General features: G+C 50.7%; 1 protein-coding gene across 1 annotated transcript in view; it reads right to left on the bottom strand.

The window, feature by feature from the left end:
- Positions 1 to 20,175, bottom strand: part of DNAH7 (dynein axonemal heavy chain 7) — a 1,092,938-nt gene that overhangs the window by 924,864 nt on the left and 147,899 nt on the right. The window lies entirely within an intron of this gene.

Genomic DNA, 20,175 nt, shown 5'->3' with positions numbered 1-20,175 from the left:
TTCAGGCTTGCAATGACCGCTCTTAGCGATTCCATCTTGAACTTGAACCTATTCAGGTATATGTTCAGGGATTTTAAATTCAATATGGGTCTGACCGAACCGTCTGGTTTCGGAGCTACAACATGGTCGAATAATAAACCCCTCCTTGATGAAGGAGGGGAACCTTGATCACCACCTGTTGAAGATACAATTTGTGAATTGCAGTTAACACTGTTTCCCACTCGTGGGGGGAAGCCGGCAGGGCCGTCGGTGAGAGGGCATCTTCTCAAAGTCCAGCTTGTATCCCTGAGACACAATATATATTGCCCAGGGATCTAACAGGGAGTGAACCCACTTGTGGCTGAACTTACGAAGGCGTGCCCCCACCGGGCCTAGCTCCGCCTGTGGAGCCCCAGCGACATGCGGTGGATTTTTGTAGAGGCCGGGGAGGACTTCTGTTCCTGGGAACTAGCTGTGTTGTGCAGCTTCTTTCCTCTGCCCCCGCCTCTGGCAAGAAAGGACGCACCTCGGACTTTCTTGTTTCTTTATTCGAAAGGCTGCATTTGATAATGTCGTGCTTTCCTTGGCTGTGCAGGAATATAATGCAAAATATCAGAATTACCAGCTATAGCTGTAGAGACCAGGTCCGAGAACCCTTCTCCACACAATCCTCAGCCTTCCATATGCCTCTTAAGTCGGCATCATCTGTCCATTGCATATTCTACAGGACACGTCAAGCAGAAATCGACATAGCTTTGACTCTAGGACCCAGTATACTCATGTCTCTTTGGGCATGTTTTATATATACATATCTCTTAAGCCAGCATCTTTAATATATATATATATCTATATACATACTAGGGTCTCAATCTCTGCTGATAAGGTACCTGTCCACGCTGCCACAGCGCTATAAACCCATGCCGACACAATCGCCGGTCTGAGTAGTGTACCAGAATGTGCACGCTATCTGCAGGATCCCTGAGAATAGCTGTTACGTTAGGGCTACATTTTGGGCAAACGTGACACCCTAGGGGAAGATTCCCATCATATCCTGGCCCTAGTGGGGAAAGGATACTGCCTGAGAATTCTTTGTGGGAAACTGCAGTCTCTTGTCTGGAGATTCCCGCTCTTTTTCTTCATGAGAGGAGGGATATTTACCTCCGCTTTCTTCCCCTTAAACATGTGTACCCTTGTGTCAGGGACAGATGAGTCATCAGCAGGGGCGTCAGAACGTTTTTTGGTTGAGGGGGGCAGAATAAAATCTCAGTTTGGCGCCCCTACCTCCTGGCCACCTTAGACAGGTCTCTATGAAGCAGCTGGGAATGGCTGCTTGCACAAATTATACCTGGTAGATCCCCTTATACACATTATGCCAGGTAGAGCCCATTACACACATTATGCCAGGTAGAGCCCAATACACACATTACGCCTGGTAGAGCCGCTTGTACACATTACACCCGGTAGAGCCGCTTGTACACATTACGCCTGCTAGAGCCCCTACACACATTACGCCTGGTAGAGCCCCTATACACATTATGCCAGGTAGAGCCCATTATACATATTATGCCGGATATAGCCCCTTGTACACATTACGCCTAGTAGATCCCATTACACACATTACGCCTGGTAGAGCAGCGTTTACACACTACGCCTGGTAGAGCAGCGTTTACACATTACGCCTGGTAGAGCAGCGTATACACATTACGCCTGGTAGAGCAGCATTTACACATTACGCCTGGTAGAGAAGCATTTACATATTACGCCTGGTAGAGCCGCTTGTACACATTGGGGGTCATTCCGAGCTACGATCGTTAACTCAGACATGTGGGGGGATGCCCAGAACAGGGCTAGTCTGCCCCGCATGTCAGTGCCGCCCCCCCCCCCCCCCCCCCCCGCACAAATACAAAAGCATCGCACAGAGCCGATGCCTTTGTATTTGAGGAGTAACTCCCGGCCAGCGCAGCTCCTGCGGCTGGCCGGGAGTTGCTCATCACTCCCGTTGGCTGCAGCGGCCGCCGCAGCCCGCCTCCCCAACGGTCCGGCCACACCAGTGTTGGCCGGACCACTCCCCCTAAATGGCGGCTTAACGCCGCCGTTCAGCCCCCTCCCGCCTAGCGACCGCCTCTGTCTCAGAGGCAATCGCTAGGTAACGAAAGCTGCCATGCGCAGTTCTGACCCGATCGCTGCGCTGCGACAAACTGCAGCGAGCGATCGGGTCGGAATGACCCCTATTATGCCTGGTAGAGCTGCTTGTACACATTACGCCTGGTAGAGCCCATTATACATATTACGTCAGATATAGCCCATTATACACATTACATGGAGGAGAAGGACAGAGGTACAGTTGGCATAGGGAGCAGAGGTAAAGAGGGGGGGAAAGGGGGGAGTATCAGACACAGACAGAGGGGACAGAGGCATGGATGGAGAACATGCCATAGATATACAGACTGTACAGTATATAGGAAAGTGAGCAGAGGCACTAATGGGAAAGAGGACTGAGGCATAGAAAGGGGAGGGGTAAAGGCACAGTTGGAGGGGTGGGGAAAGCGGCGCACTTGGGGACACAGGGGAAAGAGGCGCACATGGAGACACGGGAAAGAGGCACAGATGGGGACATAAGGGGAAGAGGCAGACATGTAGATATAGGGGAAAGAGGCACACATGGGGACATAGAGGAAAGAGGCACGATGGGGATATAGGGGAAAGAGGCACAGATGGAGATATAGGGAAAGAGGTACATAGGGGAAAGAGGTAGACATGTGGACATAGGGGAAAGAATCACACCTGGGAATCTTGTGAAAGCCTCTATCCAGTCCAGCCAGGGGATGCAGGGGGAGGAGGAGAACGGAGGAGCAGCAGGAGACCTGGGGGCGGGGCTACATGCAAATGAGTGAGTAGAGGAAGTTGAGCTTGTTGGGAGATCTAAACATTCCCCTGCGAGGCTGCTACTCCAGTGTGAGGGGGGCATACAACCCCCATGCCGGTAACTACAGTCTGCATATAACGATATAGTGCTGGCAGAGGGGGGCCGCTGGCATTAATAATCCCAGCTCCGACCTGCTCCTTCTTACCCAGACGCATGTCTGCAGCCGAGAACATCAGGGGCCCTTGTAGACCCTGTGCTTCTTGTAAACCCCCCTCTCTATTGCTTAGTCTTTAGTCCCACTCTCAGCTGTACAGCGCTGTCTGCGAGGGGAGACCCAGCCGGGGGATCGCGGTGAAGTGCTCCCTCCTCCACTGCTGTAGCTTGCCACATCCTGTCAGTAGTGTGACAGGCGCAGCAAGCAGCGGAACGGGGAGAGCGGCTTTCCAGGCAGGCGCCTCCCTGCATCGCGGGCCACGCTGAGTGGCTAGCACCAGCTCTGCTGCTGGGTAACGTGCTGCTGTATTAGCAGCGCTGCCGGACACACTGCTGCTAATACAGCAGCACGGGCAGCGCTGAACTAGCGGCTGCACAGGCGTCCGGGTGGATGGTGCCTCTCTCAAGTTTTGGGGGGAGCGAGCTGCCCCCTTGCCCCCCCAATTCCGACGCCCCTGGTCATCAGTGATATGCAAATCCTCTTTTATTACAATAATCATATATTGAATACTTTTCTGCCATTTTGGCTGTAACTTTGCATTATCGTAGTCGACACTGGAGTCAAACTCCGTGTCGATATCAGTGTCTATTATTTTGGATAGTGAGCATTGAGAGACTCTAAAGGTCTCTGCGACATAGGGACAGACATGGGTAGATTTCCTGTCTGTTCTCTAATCTTTTGTACAATAAATTCTCCTTAGCACTTAATTACACATATCCAAACAGGTGTCAGCGTTGTCGACGGAGACACCCTCTCACACACATATTTGCTCCATCTCCTCCTTATGGGAGCCTTTTACTTCAGACATGTCGACACACACGTACCGACACACCACACACTCAGGGAATGCTCATCTGAAGACAATTCCCCCATAAGGCCCTTTGGAGAGACAGAGAGAGAGTATGCCAGCACACACCCCAGCGCTATTTACCCAGGAATAACACAGTAACTTAATGTTAACCCAGTAGCTGCTGTTTTTATATTGATTTTTGCGCCTAATTATGTGCCCCCCCTCTCTTTTTACCCTCTTCTACCGTGTAACTGCAGGGGAGAGACTGGGGAGCTTCCTCTCAGCAGTGCTGTGGAGAAAAAACATGGCGCTGGTGAGTGCTGAGGAAGAAGCCCCGCCCCCTCGACGGCGGGCTTCTGTCCCGCTTTCATGTACAATTTTAGCGGGGGCTCATACATATATACAGTGCCCAACTGTATATTATGCAAACTTTTGCCAAAGAGGTCTCTAATTGCTGCCCAGGGCGGCCCCCCCTGGGCCCTGCACCCTACAGTGACCGGAGTATGTGGGTTTAGTGTGGGAGCAATGGCTCCCTCATATGAAGACTGGAGTCTTCTGCCGCTGATATCGAAGTCTTCTTGCTTCTGTCACCGGCTTCTGTCTTCTGGCTCTGCGAGGGGGACGGCGGCGCGGCTCCGGGATCGGACGACCAAGGGTGCGATCCTGTGTACGATCCCTCTGGAGCTAATGGTGTCCAGTAGCCTAAGAAGCAGGACCTATCTTCAGTGAGTAGGGCTGCTTCTCTCCCCTCAGTCCCACGTAGCAGAGAGTCTGTTGCCAGCAGATCTCTCTGAAAATAAAAAACCTAACAAAATACTTTCTTTTTAGCAAGCTCAGGAGAGCTCACTAAGTAGCACCCAGCTCGTCCGGGCACAGATTCAAACTGAGGTCTGGAGGAGGGACATAGAGGGAGGAGCCAGAGCACACCAGTATCCAAATTCTTTCTTAAAGTGCCCTGTTTCCTGCGGAGCCCGTCTATTCCCCATGGTCCTTACGGAGTCCCCAGCATCCACTAGGACGTTAGAGAAATATATTTTTTAAACTAGCTAGGTTGTCTTCCAAGTACTTTCCATACGGTACACCTGTGGTCGCCGAACCACTAGTACAGAGGTGGCCAACCAGTCAGAGGCAAAGAGCCAGAAAAGATCTGTAGTCAAGGTCAAGAGCCAGTATCATGCGTGCGCCAAAGGCGCGCACGGCAAAATGGGGGCGTGGCCTATTTTCACAAAACCACACCCCATTTTGTGCGCACACCTTTCGTTATGACGTTGTAGGAGTATGACCTTGTGTCATAACTCCGTTTTTAGTCATGTTGTACAGTGCCAAATACATATAATTCCCCAGTACAGTGCCACATACATATAAAAATGTCAAAAAATGGGTGCCTCCACACTGCCAGAAACATATGTCCCCACAGTGCCACATACACATATATGCCTCAGGGTGGTAGTCATGTGACCGCCGGTCGGCTGACCGACAGTCACATGACCTCCTCCATGAGCCCGACGGCTCACTATCCCGATGGTCGGCATGCCGACCAACAGGGACTATTTCCACTCGTGGGTGTCCATGACACCCATAGAGTGGGAATAGAACCCGTGGCGACCGCAGGTCGCCACCGAGCCCGCAGCGTGGCGAGCGCAGCGTGGCGAGCGCAGCGAGCCCGCAAGGGGCTTGCTGCACTCGCCCCTCCCCGCCGGGATCCCGGCGTCGGTATGCTGCCGGGATCCCGGCGTCGGTAAGGTGACCGGCGGTCAGGAGACCGCCGGTCACCCGTACTACACCCATGCCTCACAGTGCCAGATACATATATGCCTCACAGTGCCAGATATACATGTCCCCCCAGTGCCAGATATACATTCCCCCCTAGTGCCAGATATGCCCCCAGTGCTAGATATATATGTCCCCACAGTGCCAGCTATGCCCCTAGTGCCAGATATATATGTCCCCAAAGTGCCAGCTATTCCCCCAATGCCAGTGTCCCCACAGTGCCAGATATGCCCCCAGTGCCAGATATACATGTCCCCACACAGTGCCAGTTCTGGCCCCAGTGCCAGATATACATATCCCCCCAGTGCCTTATATACATTTACCCCCAGTGCCAGATATACATTTACCCCCAGTGCCAGCTATGCCCCCAGTGCCAGATATACTTGTCCCCCCAGTGCCAGCTATGCCCCCAGTGCCAGCTATGCCCCCAGTGCCAGATATGCCCCCAGTGCCAGATATATATGTCCTCACAGTGCCAGCTATGCCCCTAGTGCCAGATATATATGTCCCCAAAGTGCCAGCTATGCCCCCAATGCCAGTGTCCCCGCAGTGCCAGATATGCCCCCAGTGCTAGATATACATGTCCCCACACAGTGCCAGTTCTGCCCCCAGTGCCAGATATACATTTCCCCTCCAGTGCCAGATATGCCCCCAGTGCCAGATATACTTGTCCCCACAGTGCCAGCTATGCCCCCAGTGCCAGATATATATGTCCCCACAGTGCCAGCTATGCCCTCAGTGTCAGATATAAATGTCCTCACAGTGCCAGCTATGCTCCTAGTGCCAGATATATATGTCCCCACAGTGCCAGTTATGCCCCCAATGCCAGTGTCCCCACAGTGCCAGATATGTCCCCCAGTGCCAGATATACATGTCCCCCACGTGCCAGATATATATGTCCCCACAGTGCCAGATATATATGTCCCCACAGTGCCAGCAATGCCCCCAATGCCAGTGTCCCCACAGTGCCAGATATGCCCCCAGTGCCAGATATACATGACGACCCCCACCCCCTTCCCCCGTGCTGCTCACCACGCTGCTGCTGTCTGTGAGAGGAGGAGAGCGCAGCGTGCGCGTCTCCTGCCCCTCACTCTCCGGCGGCTGTGTCTCTTTAATTAGGCGCCGATCCGTGAGCCAATCAAAGCTTGCGGTCCGGCAGCCTTAGCTGCCGGTCCGCGAGCTCTGATTGGCTCACGGACCGGCGCCGGAGAGTGAGGGGCAGGAGAGGCGCACGCTGCGCTCTCCCCCCTCACAGACAGCAGCAGCGCGGTGAGCAGCACGGGGGTAGGGGGGGCCAGGGCAGCGGTGGCCAGGAGCCGGCTGAGCCGCATGCGGCGGATGAAAGAGCCGCATGTGGCTCGAGAGCCGCGGGTTGGCCACCGCTGCCCTAGTGTGTGTGTGTATATATATATATATATATATATATATATATATATAGTGGCAGGAGAGGTACTTTGCCACCTGTAAGCTACACACAGGGTCCTGGGGGTGGATGGGAAGTGTGGATGGACCGGGTTCCCATCCATTTGGCCCAGACCAGGTCTTATAGGCTTCTTAACCCAAGAAGCTGCTTCATCAGCCAGCACCTGGGTGCTGGGTTTAAAGCAGAGTCTCTCCCATGAGTCAGTGCTCCCGGCGGCAGTTAGTGCCCAGGTGATAAGTCTGCTAGGGACAGTGGGATCCGGAAGACTGGGCCACTAGTGTCAGGATGCCGGGACCTGAAGGGTTCCTTATTAAGTAAGAGGGAGTGAGGCAGAGCCTAAAAAAAATAAAAAAATTCTATTATATAGTATACAGTTCTTCTTACTAACAGCCAGCAAAGTGCGTGGGAAAAATCCCTTTGTTTTTCTTGTCTAGAATAACCCCCTCCCGCAGCACCTGAGGAATGTTACCAGATGGATTAGAGCAGTTTGCCATTATTTATTGTAGTTTATATTAAAGACAGTGATCTTTGTTTTACATATATCTTTGTTTTTGAGATACCTGAATAAAAATAAGAATTTACTTACCGATAATTCTATTTCTCATAGTCCGTAGTGGATGCTGGGGACTCCGTAAGGACCATGGGGAATAGCGGCTCCGCAGGAGACTGGGCACATCTAAAGAAAGCTTTAGGACTATCTGGTGTGCACTGGCTCCTCCCCCTATGACCCTCCTCCAAGCCTCAGTTAGGATACTGTGCCCGGACGAGCGTACACAATAAGGAAGGATTTTGAATCCCTGGTAAGACTCATACCAGCCACACCAATCACACCGTATAACCTGTGATCTGAACCCAGTTAACAGCATGATAACAGAGGAGCCTCTGAAAGATGGCTCACAACAATAATAACCCGATTTTTGCAACAATAACTATGTACAAGTATTGCAGACAATCCGCACTTGGGATGGGCGCCCAGCATCCACTACGGACTATGAGAAATAGAATTATCGGTAAGTAAATTCTTATTTTCTCTAACGTCCTAAGTGGATGCTGGGGACTCCGTAAGGACCATGGGGATTATACCAAAGCTCCCAAACGGGCGGGAGAGTGCGGATGACTCTGCAGCACCAAATGAGAGAACTCCAGGTCCTCCTCAGCCAGGATATCATTTTGTAGAATTTTACAAACGTATTTGCTCCTGACCAAGTAGCTGCTCGGCAAAGTTGTAAAGCCGAGACCCCTCGGGCAGCCGCCCAAGATGAGCCCACCTTCCTTGTGGAGTGGGCATTTACAGATTTTTGGCTGTGGCAGGCCTGCCACAGAATGTGCAAGCTGAATTGTACTACAAATCCAACGAGCAATAGTCTGCTTAGAAGCAGGAGCACCCAGCTTGTTGGGTGCATACAGGATAAACAGCGAGTCAGATTTCCTGACTCCAGCCGTCCTGGAAACATATATTTTCAGGGTACTGACAACGTCTAGCAACTTGGAGGCCTCCAAGTCCCTAGTAGCCGCAGGCACCACAAATAGGTTGGTTCAGGTGAAATGCTGAAACCACCTTGGGGAGAAACTGAGGACGAGTCCTCAATTCCGCCCTGTCCGAATGGAAAATCAGATAAGGGCTTTTTCAGGATAAAGCCGCCAATTCTGACACGCGCCTGGCCCAGGCCAGGGCCAACAGCATGACCACTTTTCATGTGAGATATTTTAACTCCACAGATTTAAGTGGTTCAAACCAATGTGACTTTTGGAACCCAAAACTACATTGAGGTCCCAAAGTGCCACTGGAGGCACAAAAGGAGGCTGTATATGCAGTACCCCTTTTACAAACGTCTGAACTTCAGGGACTGAAGCTAGTTCTTTTTGGAAGAAAATTGACAGGGTCGAAATTTGAACCTTAATGGACCCCAATTTCAGGCCCATAGACACTCCTGTTTGCAGGAAATGTAGGAATCGACCCAGTTGAATTTCCTCCGTCGGGCCTTACTGGCCTCGCACCACGCAACATATTTTCGCCAATTGCGGTGATAATGTTTTTGCGGTTACATCCCTCCTGGCTTTGATCAGGATAGGGATGACTTCATCCGGAATGCCTTTTTTCCTTCAGGATCCGGCGTTCAACCGCCATGCCGTCAAACGCAGCCGCGGTAAGTCTTGGAACAGACAGGGTCCTTGCTGGAGCAGGTCCCTTCTTAGAGGTAGAGGCCACGGATCCTCCGTGAGCAACTCTTGAAGTTCCGGTTACCAAGTCCTTCTTGGCCAATCCGGAACCACGAATATAGTGCTTACTCCTCTCCATCTTATCAATCTCAGTACCTTGGGTATGAGAGGCAGAGGAGGGAACACATACCCTGACTGGTACACCCACGGTGTTACCAGAGCGTCTACAGCTTATTGCCTGAGGGTCCCTGGACCTGGCGCAATACCTGTCGAGTTTTTAATCATGTGGAAGACTTCTGGGTGAAGTCCCCACTCTCCCGGGTGGAGGTCGTGCTGAGGAAGTCTGCTTCTCAGTTGTCCACTCCCGGAATGAATACTGCTGACAGTGCTATCACATGATTTTCCGCCCAGCGAAGAATCCTTGCAGCTTCTGCCATTGCCCTCCTGCTTCTTGTGCCACCCTGTCTGTTTACGTGGGTGACTGCCGTGATGTTGTCCGACTGGATCAACACCGGCTGACCTTGAAGCAGAGGTCTTGCTAAGCTTAGAGCATTGTAAATGTCCCTTAGCTTCAGGATATTTATGTGAAGTGATGTCTCCAGGCTTGACCATAAGCCCTGGATATTCCTTCCCTGTGTGACTGCTCCCCAGCCTCGCAGGCTGGCATCCGTGGTCACCAGGACCCAGTCCTGAATGCCTAATCTGCGGCCCTCTAGAAGATGAGCACTCTGCAACCACCACAGGAGGGACACCCTTGTCCTTGGTGACAGGGTTATCCGCTGATGCATCTGAAGATGCGACCCGGACCATTTGTCCAGCAGGTCCCACTGGAAAGTTCTTGCGTGGAATCTGCCGAATGGGATTGCTTCGTAGGAAGCCACCATTTTACCCAGAACCCTTGTGCATTGATGCACTGAGACTTGGCTCGGTTTTAGGAGGTTCCTGACTAGCTCGGATAACTCCCTGGCTTTCTCCTCCGGGAGAAACACCTTTTTCTGGACTGTGTCCAGGATCATCCCTAGGAACAGAAGACACGTCGTCGGAACCAGGTGCGATTTTGGAATATTGAGAATCCAATCGTGCTGCCGCAACACTACCTGAGATAGTGCTACACCGACCTCCAACTGTTCCCTGGATCTTACCCTTATCAGGGAATTGTCCAAGTAAGGGATAACTAAAATTCACTTCCTTCGAAGGAATATCATCATTTCGGCCATTACCTTGGTAAAGACCCGGGGTGCCGTGGACCATCCATACGGCAGCGTCTGAACTGATAGTGACAGTTCTGTACCATAAACCTGAGGTACCCTTGGTGAGAAGGGTAAATTTTGACATGAAGGTAAGCATCCTTGATGTCCCGAGACATCATGTAGTCCCCTTCTTCCAGGTTCGCAATCACTGCTCTGAGTGACTCAATCTTGAATTTGAATTTGTATGTAAGTGCTCAAAGATTTTAGATTTAGAATCGGTCTCACCGAGCCGTCCGGCTTCGGTACCACAACAGTGTGGAATAATACCCCGTTCCCTGTTGCAGGAGGGGTATCTTGATTATCACCAGCTGGGAATACAGCTTGTGAATGGCTTCCAAAACTGTCTCCCTGTCAGAAGGAGACATCGGTAAAGCCGACTTTAGGAAACGGCGAGGGGGAGACGTCTCGAATTCTAATTTGTACCCCTGAGATATCACCTGAAGGATCCAGGGGTCTACTTGCGAGTGAGCCCACTGCGCGCTGAAATTCATTGAGACGGGCCCCCCACCGTGCCTGATTCTGCTTGTAAAGCCCCAGCGTATACTGAGGGCTTGGCAGAGGCGGGAGAGGGTTTCTGTTCCTGGGAACTGGCTGATTTCTGCAGCCTTTTTCCTCTCCCTCTGTCACGGGGCAGAAATGAGGAACCTTTTGCCCGCTTGTCCACGAAAAGACTGCGCCTGATAATACGGCGTCTTCTCATGTTGAGAGGCGACCTGGGGTACAAACGTGGAATTCCCAGCTGTTGCCGTGGCCACCAGGTCTGAAAGACCGACCCCAAATAACTCCTCCCCTTAATAAAGCAATACTTCCAAATGCCGTTTGGAATACGCATCACCTGACCACTGACGTGTCCATAACCCTCTACTGGTAGAAATGGACAACGCGCTTAGACTTGATGCCAGTCGGCAAATATTCCGCTGTGCATCACGCATATATAGAAATGCATCTTTTAAATGCTCTATAGGCAAAAATATACTGTCCCTATCTAGGGTATCAATATTTTCAGTCAGGGAATCCGACCACGCCAACCCAGCACTGCACATCCAGGCTGAGGCGATTGCTGGTCGCAGTATAACACCAGTATGTGTGTGAATACCTTTTAGGATACCCTCCTGCTTTCTATCAGCAGGATCTTTAAGGGCGGCCATCTCAGGCGAAGGTAGAGCCCTTACAAGCGTGTGAGCGCTTTATCCACCCTAGGGGGTGTTTCCCAACGCACCCTAACCTCTGGCGGGAAAGGATATAATGCCAATAACATTTTAGAAATTATCAGTTGTTATCGGGGGAAACCCACGCATCATCACACACCTCATTTAATTTCTCAGATTCAGGAAAACTACAGGTAGTTTTTCCTCACCGAACATAATACCCCTTTTTTGGTGGTACTCGTATTATCAGAAATGTGTAAAACATTTTTCATTGCCTCAATCATGTAACGTGTGGCCCTACTGGAAGTCACATTCGTCTCTTCACCGTCGACACTGGAGTCAGTATCCGTGTCGGCGTCTATATCTGCCATCTGAGGTAACGGGCGCTTTAGAGCCCCTGACGGCCTATGAGACGTCTGGACAGGCACAAGCTGAGTAGCCGGCTGTCTCATGTCAACCACTGTCTTTTATACAGAGCTGACACTGTCACGTAATTCCTTCCAACAGTTCATCCACTCAGGTGTCGACCCCCTAGGGGGTGACATCACTATTACAGGCAATCTGCTCCGTCTCCACATCATTTTTCTCCTCATACATGTCGACACAACAGTACCGACATACAGCACACACACAGGAAATGCTCTGATAGAGGACAGGACCCCACTAGCCCTTTGGGGAGACAGAGGGAGAGTTTGCCAGCACACACCAGAGCGCTATATATATATACAGGGATAACCTTATATAAGTGTTTTTCCCCTTATAGCTGCTGTATAGTTAATACTGCGCCTAATTAGTGCCCCCCTCTCTTTTTTAACCCTTTCTGTAGTGTAGTGACTGCAGGGGAGAGCCAGGGAGCTTCCCTCCAACGGAGCTGTGAGGGAAAATGGCGCCAGTGTGCTGAGGAGATAGGCTCCGCCCCCTTATCGGCGGCCTTATCTCCCGTTTTTCTATGTATTCTGGCAGGGGTTAAATGCATCCATATAGCCCAGGAGCTATATGTGATGCATTTTTTGCCATCCAAGGTGTTTTTATTGCGTCTCAGGGCGCCCCCCCCCCCAGCGCCCTGCACCCTCAGTGACCGAAGTGTGAAGTGTGCTGAGAGCAATGGCGCACAGCTGCAGTGCTGTGCGCTACCTTGTTGAAGACAGGACGTCTTCTGCCGCCGATTTTCCGGACCTCTTCTGCCTTCTGGCTCTGTAAGGGGGCCGGCGGCGCGGCTCTGGGACCCATCCAAGCTGGGCCTGTGATCGTCCCTCTGGAGCTAATGTCCAGTAGCCTAAGAAGCCCAATCCACTCTGCACGCAGGTGAGTTCGCTTCTTCTCCCTTTAGTCCCTCGATGCAGTGAGCCTGTTGCCAGCAGGTCTCACTGAAAATAAAAAACCTAAACTAAAACTTTCACTAAGAAGCTCAGGAGAGCCCCTAGTGTGCACCCTTCTCGTTCGGGCACAGAGATCTAACTGAGGCTTGGAGGAGGGTCATAGGGGGAGGAGCCAGTGCACACCAGATAGTCCTAAAGCTTTCTTTAGATGTGCCCAGTCTCCTGCGGAGCCGCTATTCCCCATGGTCCTTACGGAGTCCCCAGCATCCACTTAGGACGTTAGAGAAAGGTATTTGTTGTCTTTGCACAAGCCTGGAGTCGGTCGTTGATGGAATTTTTGTAGCAGAGCACATTCCAGCAAGTGTGTGTGTGTGTGTGTGTGTGTGTGTATATATATACACATACATATGCACGCACGCGCACACACACACTTATAGAACACTGCAAGAATATGGATTTGGACACAAATCCTCTTTATACCACATGCATGAACTTAATTTGAGAGCTTGAGAGCTCACGGTTATTCAGTTACAATACCCTTAATTAAATAATAAATTTCAATATACTACCATACCCAGGTTTCAAATCTATAACCTGTTCAATTCTAATCAAACACCCCACTCATTGAGCTATTCAATCCTGCATAAAACTATGAACACTGGTGGTCATTCCGAGTTGTTCGCTCGGTAATTTTCTTCGCATCGCAGCGATTTTCCGCTAATTGCGCATGCGCAATGTTCGCACTGCGACTGCGCCAAGTAAATTTGCTAAGAAGTTTGGTATTTTACTCACGGCATTACGAGGTTTTTTCTTCGTTCTGGTGATCGTAATGTGATTGACAGGAAGTGGGTGTTCCTGGGCGGAAACTGGCCGTTTTATGGGAGTGTGTGAAAAAACTCTACCGTTTCTGGGAAAAACGCGGGAGAGGCTGGAGAAACGAAGGAGTGTCTGGGCGAACGCTGGGTGTGTTTGTGACGTCAAACCAGGAAACGAAACTGACTGAACTGATCGCAGTGGCAGAGTAAGTCCCGAGCTACTCAGAAACTGCAAAGAGATTTCTATTCGCAATTTTGAGAATCTTTCGTTCGCAATTTTGCTAAGCTAAGATTCACTCCCAGTAGGCGGCGGCTTAGCGTGTGCAATGCTGCTAAAAGCAGCTTGCGAGCGAACAACTCGGAATGAGGGCCACTATATGAAGCTACTGGTACTTTGTATAAAAATAATCAGCAATGCAATTGAGCAAATCTATGTTATGTTCAGCCACACATCCAATATCTTGCAAACACACGCTACACAGATCAGCTCAGCCGTAATGCTGATCATTTTTTCACAAAGTACAAGGTAAGCTTCAAATAGTTAGAGTTCTCTAGCTTTCTATGCAAGGGCAGATAGCTAAATTAATAGATTGTCTGACTGCAATGCCACAGGCAGTGGGTTTCGAATCCCGGGTATGTCAGCATCTTGAATCGTAATAAAGGGCAGTCTCACTGAATGACAAAGAAATAGCAAGTTGAGTTCATGAATGTTGTATAGGTATTAGCAACAGAAGGGCATTGATTCCCTGCATTTTGTTCCTCCTTGCCAGTTTATGTAAGCCACTACCGTGGATTTGTCCAACTGTACTTGGATGGCTTGATTTCAGATGTACTTGGATGACTTGTATAAGAGCATTGTAAATCTCCCTGAGTTCCAGAACATTGATTGGGAGTGTGGATTCCTGACTCAACCACTTCCCCTGGAACTGGGTCCCAGCACCCCACCCTCTGGTGTCCATCGTCAGTAGAGTCCGGGAATGGGTACTTAAACTCCGACCGTCCACAAGGTGAGAGACTTGTAGCCACCATAACAGGGAGATCCGTGCTTTTGGCGACAGAGTTATACTCTGGTACATGTGCAAGTGAGACCCTGACCACTTGTCCAGCTGGAACGGACGGGCATGAAATCTGTCATACTGGATTGACTCGTATGAGGCTACCAACTTGCCCAGTAGGCGGATGCAGAGGTGAATTGAGATCTTGTGGAGTTTGAGCACTGAGCAGACCATAGCCTGGATAGTCAAGGCCTTGTCCATTGGAAGGAATACCTTCTGAGACACCGTGTCCAGTATCATTCCCAGGAACTGAAATCTTTGTGACGTTCCAGGTGAGACTTCTTGAAATTTAGGATTCATCCATGGTCCATAAGCAGGTGAGTAGTCAAGTTGATGATGTGTAGCTGACATTCCCTGGACACCGCCTTTATCAGGAGATTGTCCAAATAGGGGACTATGTTGACACCCATCTTGCGTAACTGCAGCATCATCTCCACCATGACTTTTGTGAATACCCTTGGGGCTGTGGAGAGACCAAAGGGTAAGGCCTAAAACTGGAAGTGGTGGTCCAGTATAGCGAACTGGAGGTAAACCTGATGAGGCCACATGGGAATATGTAGATAAGCATCCTTGACATCCAGGATTACTAGGGACTCCCCCTCCTCGAGACCGGAGATCACCACCGACTCCATCTTGAATTTGAACACTCGTAGATACAGGTTCAAAGATTTTAGGTTCACGATGGGCCGTACCGAACCGTCCGGTTTCGGAACAACAAAAAGGCTGGAGTAAAAACCCCTGTTGTGCAACGGAGGCGGTACTGAGACAACAAATCCTGTTTGTAGCAGTTTTTGAATGGAGTCCTGTAAGGTAACCCTTGCTATGGGTGAAGCTGGTAAGCTGGGGTCGGGAGCCCGACCGCCGGCATACCGACAGTGTGCGAGCGCAAAGGAGCCCCTTGCGGGCACGGTGGCGTGCTACACGCGCCATGCTATTTATTTAGTGTTGGAGGCGAGCACCTACCTGAAAGTTGCCCTGCTGCTGAGGCCAACCATCACGCGGAGGGCTTCATTGAAGAGGATACAGAGTCCTGGTCCAGAGATCCAGCAGCCGCTGGTTTATGGGACTTAGCACGCTTTCCTCTAGCAGCATTTGAGGCGCCTCTAAATCTGGCCACATGTAAGGACTGCAGAGAGGGCCCAGGGTAGGGACGTCTAGCAGGAGGTGCCTGAGAAATCCACTTTTTCAGTTCTTCCCCAAACAAGGCATCTCCTGTAAAAGGAAGATTCTCCACACCTTTCTTGGAGTCGGCATCCACTGACCATTGTCGCAGCCATAGAGCTCTGCAAGCCGAGACCGCCATAGCAGAGGCGCGGCCATTGATGAGACATAATTCTTTAACGGCCTCACTCATAAAATTTGCAGCATCCTGAATGTGATGTAGCAGTGTAATGATCTCCTCTTGAGGTATGGAGTCAAACCTATTTATTATATTATCAGACCACTTTACCATGGCTATGGAAAAGCAGCCACAAGCTATAGTGGGCCTTTGAGCTACGTCTACCGCAGTATAGATTGATTTAAGTGTAGTCTCAATCTTGCAGTTAGCTGGATCTTTGAGAGAGATAGCCCCAGGTACAGGCAGCACAAGTTTTCGTGACAGCCTGGACACAGAAGTATCCACAGACGGGGGATTTTCCCATACTTTCCTATCCTCAGGGGGGAAAGGAAAGGAACTTAACAACCGCTGGGAAATCTTGAATTTCTTCTCAGGATAGACCCATGCCTCCCTGGAAAGGGAGTTTAATTCCATAGATATAGGAAAAGTGGCATTTTGGTTTTACATTGAAAAACAATTCCTCTTCTGGTTCTATCTCCTTATCCGGTATGTTGAGGACCTCCCTAATAGCACAAATCAGGGCCTCAAGCCCCAGGGACAGAGATTTATTGTCCTCCATGTCGCCCTCACCTTCATCCATTTCCGGTAATTCAGTCTCAGAGTCAAACTGGAATACCTGTGGGAGTGTGCGTTTATGAGAAACCAACAGAGGGGGCTGAGAAGCCTGTCTGTTGTCAGCAGCCTTAACAAAAAGATTATCTACAGATTGTTTAAGGGTCTGCCTTTCCTGTCTGGCAGTAGCTAACTCTGTATTAATAGTATTAACCATGTTTTTGAATGATTCTAACCATTCAGGTTCCTGCAGACTACTACCCTGAGAGGGTAAAGAAAACTCAGTGGTGAGATTCAGCTGGTTCGCACCGGTTCCGCAGAATTGATACCGAATGTATGGTATGGTTCTGCGAACCGTTTGTTACCTAGCGCCGCCCGCCCGCCGCCTGCCTGCCTGATCAAGAAGCACAGAATCGCTGGAGCACAGAATTTTCTGAATCCTAGGGAAGCGCAGCGGGTGCGGACGTCATGCACACGCGGTGCATGGATCTCACTCACCCTGCCGCCTCCCCACAATGCTGCATGCTCCCGGTCATTGCCGTCTGGCCCGGTCATTCCCTGCCGCCCACAACGCCGCCTGCACCCGTCTCTGGTACTGGTGGTGTGCTGCAGCTGCTGCTTATAGCCACCACCGGCACTGACACTGACTGCACTGTCTGAGTCACTGAGTCCCGCGCCCGCCCCTGACCTGTTCTATTCTGTGCTGCGCCAGCCAAGGACTGTGGAGGAGATAAGAAAAATCGCTCCATCAGTGTGAGTGACTGTTCAACTGTATTATATACTTTATTTTAGGGTTGTGAGTCGACTTGTGAGTAAAAAACAGCAGCTCAGTTGCATGGGCCTGGCCCTGAGGGTGACAAATAATTATTGTATAAAGTGCAGCAGCTGCAGAACCCTCATGTTGCAGACTTAAGGGTGTAGTTTGGAATTGTAATGTGACCACAATGGGGATTTCTCTTACGTCCTAGAGGATGCTGGGGTCCACATTAGTACCATGGGGTATAGACTGGTCCACCAGGAGCCATTGGCACTTTAAGAGTTTTAGTGTGGGCTGGCTCCTCCCTCTATGCCCCTCCTACCAGACTAAGTTTAAAAAATGTGCCCGGAGGAGCCGGTCACAGCTAAGGGAGCTCTCCTGAGCTTTTCTAGTTACAGTTAGTTTAGAGTTTATATTTTTTTACAGGAGGCTGTTGGAAACAGCCTGCATGCAGCGAGGGACTAAGATGGGGAGCAGTGTCCGCCCCGCGGGGTCTGAGCCACTGACTCCGCTGACTGGACACTGAGCTCCAGAGGGGTCGGATCGTTCTCCGCCACATGGGACCGCTCGCCCCAGCAGCATGCCGCCAACCCCTTACAGAGCTGAAGAGTGGTGAATGAGTCACCGACCCCCCCTAACAAGTGGGGGGGCCGGTGAGAAGATAGCGGCAATGGGGAGGGAGCGCAGTATTAACGGCGCTCCTATGCAGGTTCAGAGGCACATGGTGTGGCGCTGTGAGGGGCGCCCTGGGCCAGCGCTTACCCCCACACTGGTCAGCAAGTCTGTTGGGGTCCACGGATCTCAGCCAGCACATTTCTCCTCAGGTCAGAATAATCTATGAAGAGCTGGAAGACAGCGCCATTAAGGGGGCAGAGCTTCTCAGTGCAGGCCCAGCAGCATTCCAGCACCATTTTCCTGCCTGCACAGCGCTAGATGGAAGAACAGGTCCCTCCACAGCAACTCCAACTAACAGTATACGGTACCAGTGGGTTGTAGAAGGGATGGGAGGCTGTAAAACGACTGTGCCTCCTATTAAGGGACACAGTCTACGCTGACAAGGGGTCTCCCTTTGCTAAAAGCGCTGTGTGTGGGTTGGCTCCGTTCTCTGTCTCTCTCTTGCCATTCTTGGGGGGGAAACTCTGTCTGCCCCCACGTGTGTGTGTGTGTGTGTGTGTGTGTGTGTGTGTGTGTGTGTGTGTGTGTGTGTGCGTGTGTGTGTGGAGTGTTTGGTGGTCTCCTTTAGCTATGTTCAGGGACACTGTGTCATATGCTGCAGAGGATTTATCCTGCCAGGATGATTCCATTCCATGTAATCAGGATAGCACTGGTTTAGCACAGATACCAGCATGGGAACCAGAGTGGTTTTCCTCTATCAAATTTTGGATTTCTCAGATTTCTGACAGGGTTGCAAGTAATGAATCTGCAACCCAGGTATTACAGAGTTCTATGGCAGTATGGCCTGTTTCTGGTCCCTCAGGACGCCCCGCTAAATACCCCCACAAACGTGCGCTTGTGCGTGTCACAAGAGGACACGGATACCGATTCTGACACTACAGATGGTGATGGGGATGTGTTGCGGGGGTCCGCATCTCTTGCAAAGGGGGTGCAGTTGCTGGTAGAGGCTATCAGGGATGTGTTAAATGTTAATGATACAACACCTGAGCAGGTTGAGGAGGCTTTTTTCACTGGAAATAAAAAAGCCTCGCTAACCTTCCCTGCATCAAAGGAATTGAATGCTATATTTGAAAAAGCATGGGTAAACCCTGAGAAAAAATTCCAGATCCCTAAAAGGGTCCAGGTGGCATTTCCTTTCCCTGAGGAGGATAGGAAAAAATGGGAAAACCAGCCGACTGTTGATGCATCTGTGTCCAAACTCTCAAAGAAGTTGGTTCCAGGATCTACCGCCTTAAAGGAGCCGGCTGATAGAAAATTGCTAACACGCTTAAATCAATGTATACTGCTTCAGGGGCCATATTACGTCCAACTATTGCTACTGCATGGATTGCAAAGGCAATAGTAAAGTGGTCGGCTACCTTACTTGAGGATTTGGATACTATGGATAGGGATGACGTTGCATTGTATTTACGCAACATACATGATTCTGCTGGTTTTATGGTAGAATCCATGAAAGACCTGGGTTCCATGGCTATGGGAAATTCTTCCATGTCTGTTTCAGCTCGTCGGGGACTGTGGCTGCACCAGTGGTCGGCTGACGCGGAATCCAGAAGAAGTGTGAAGTCCCTACCCTATACAGGTCAGGCTCTCTTTGGGAAAGCTCTAGACGCGTTGACATCCACCGCTACAGTGGGTAAGTCTCCGTTTCTTTCCTCAGCAGCACCTGCTCTGAAGAAATCTCTCTCTTCATCTGCAACGCAGTCCTTTCGGCCTAACAAGCTTAGAAAGGCCAGTACATCCAATACCTTCTTTAGGGGAGGTCGGATTAAGTCCAAGAAACTGCCGCTGCAGGTTCCCAGGAACAAAAGCCTGCTTCGGGTACGCCAAAGTCCTCCGCATGACGGTGGACCGCACACCCCGGTGGTGGGGCCAGTGGGAGCGAGACTCAGACACTTCAGTCATGTCTGGGTATCGTCCGGCCTGGATCCCTGGGTGGTAGATATTGTGTCTCAGGGATATAGGCTGGAATTTCAAAGTCTCCCCCCTCATCGCTTTTTCAAGTCAGGCTTACCAACTCTGATGGAGGACAGCACTGTACTACAAGACGCTGTCCAAAAGCTGGT

The sequence above is a fragment of the Pseudophryne corroboree genome, chromosome 7 (assembly GCF_028390025.1).
Source record: "Pseudophryne corroboree isolate aPseCor3 chromosome 7, aPseCor3.hap2, whole genome shotgun sequence".
In the NCBI taxonomy this organism is placed as follows: domain Eukaryota; kingdom Metazoa; phylum Chordata; class Amphibia; order Anura; family Myobatrachidae; genus Pseudophryne; species Pseudophryne corroboree.
The sequence above is the reverse complement of the archived record's forward strand: the minus strand, read 5'-3'. Positions and strand labels throughout refer to the sequence as shown.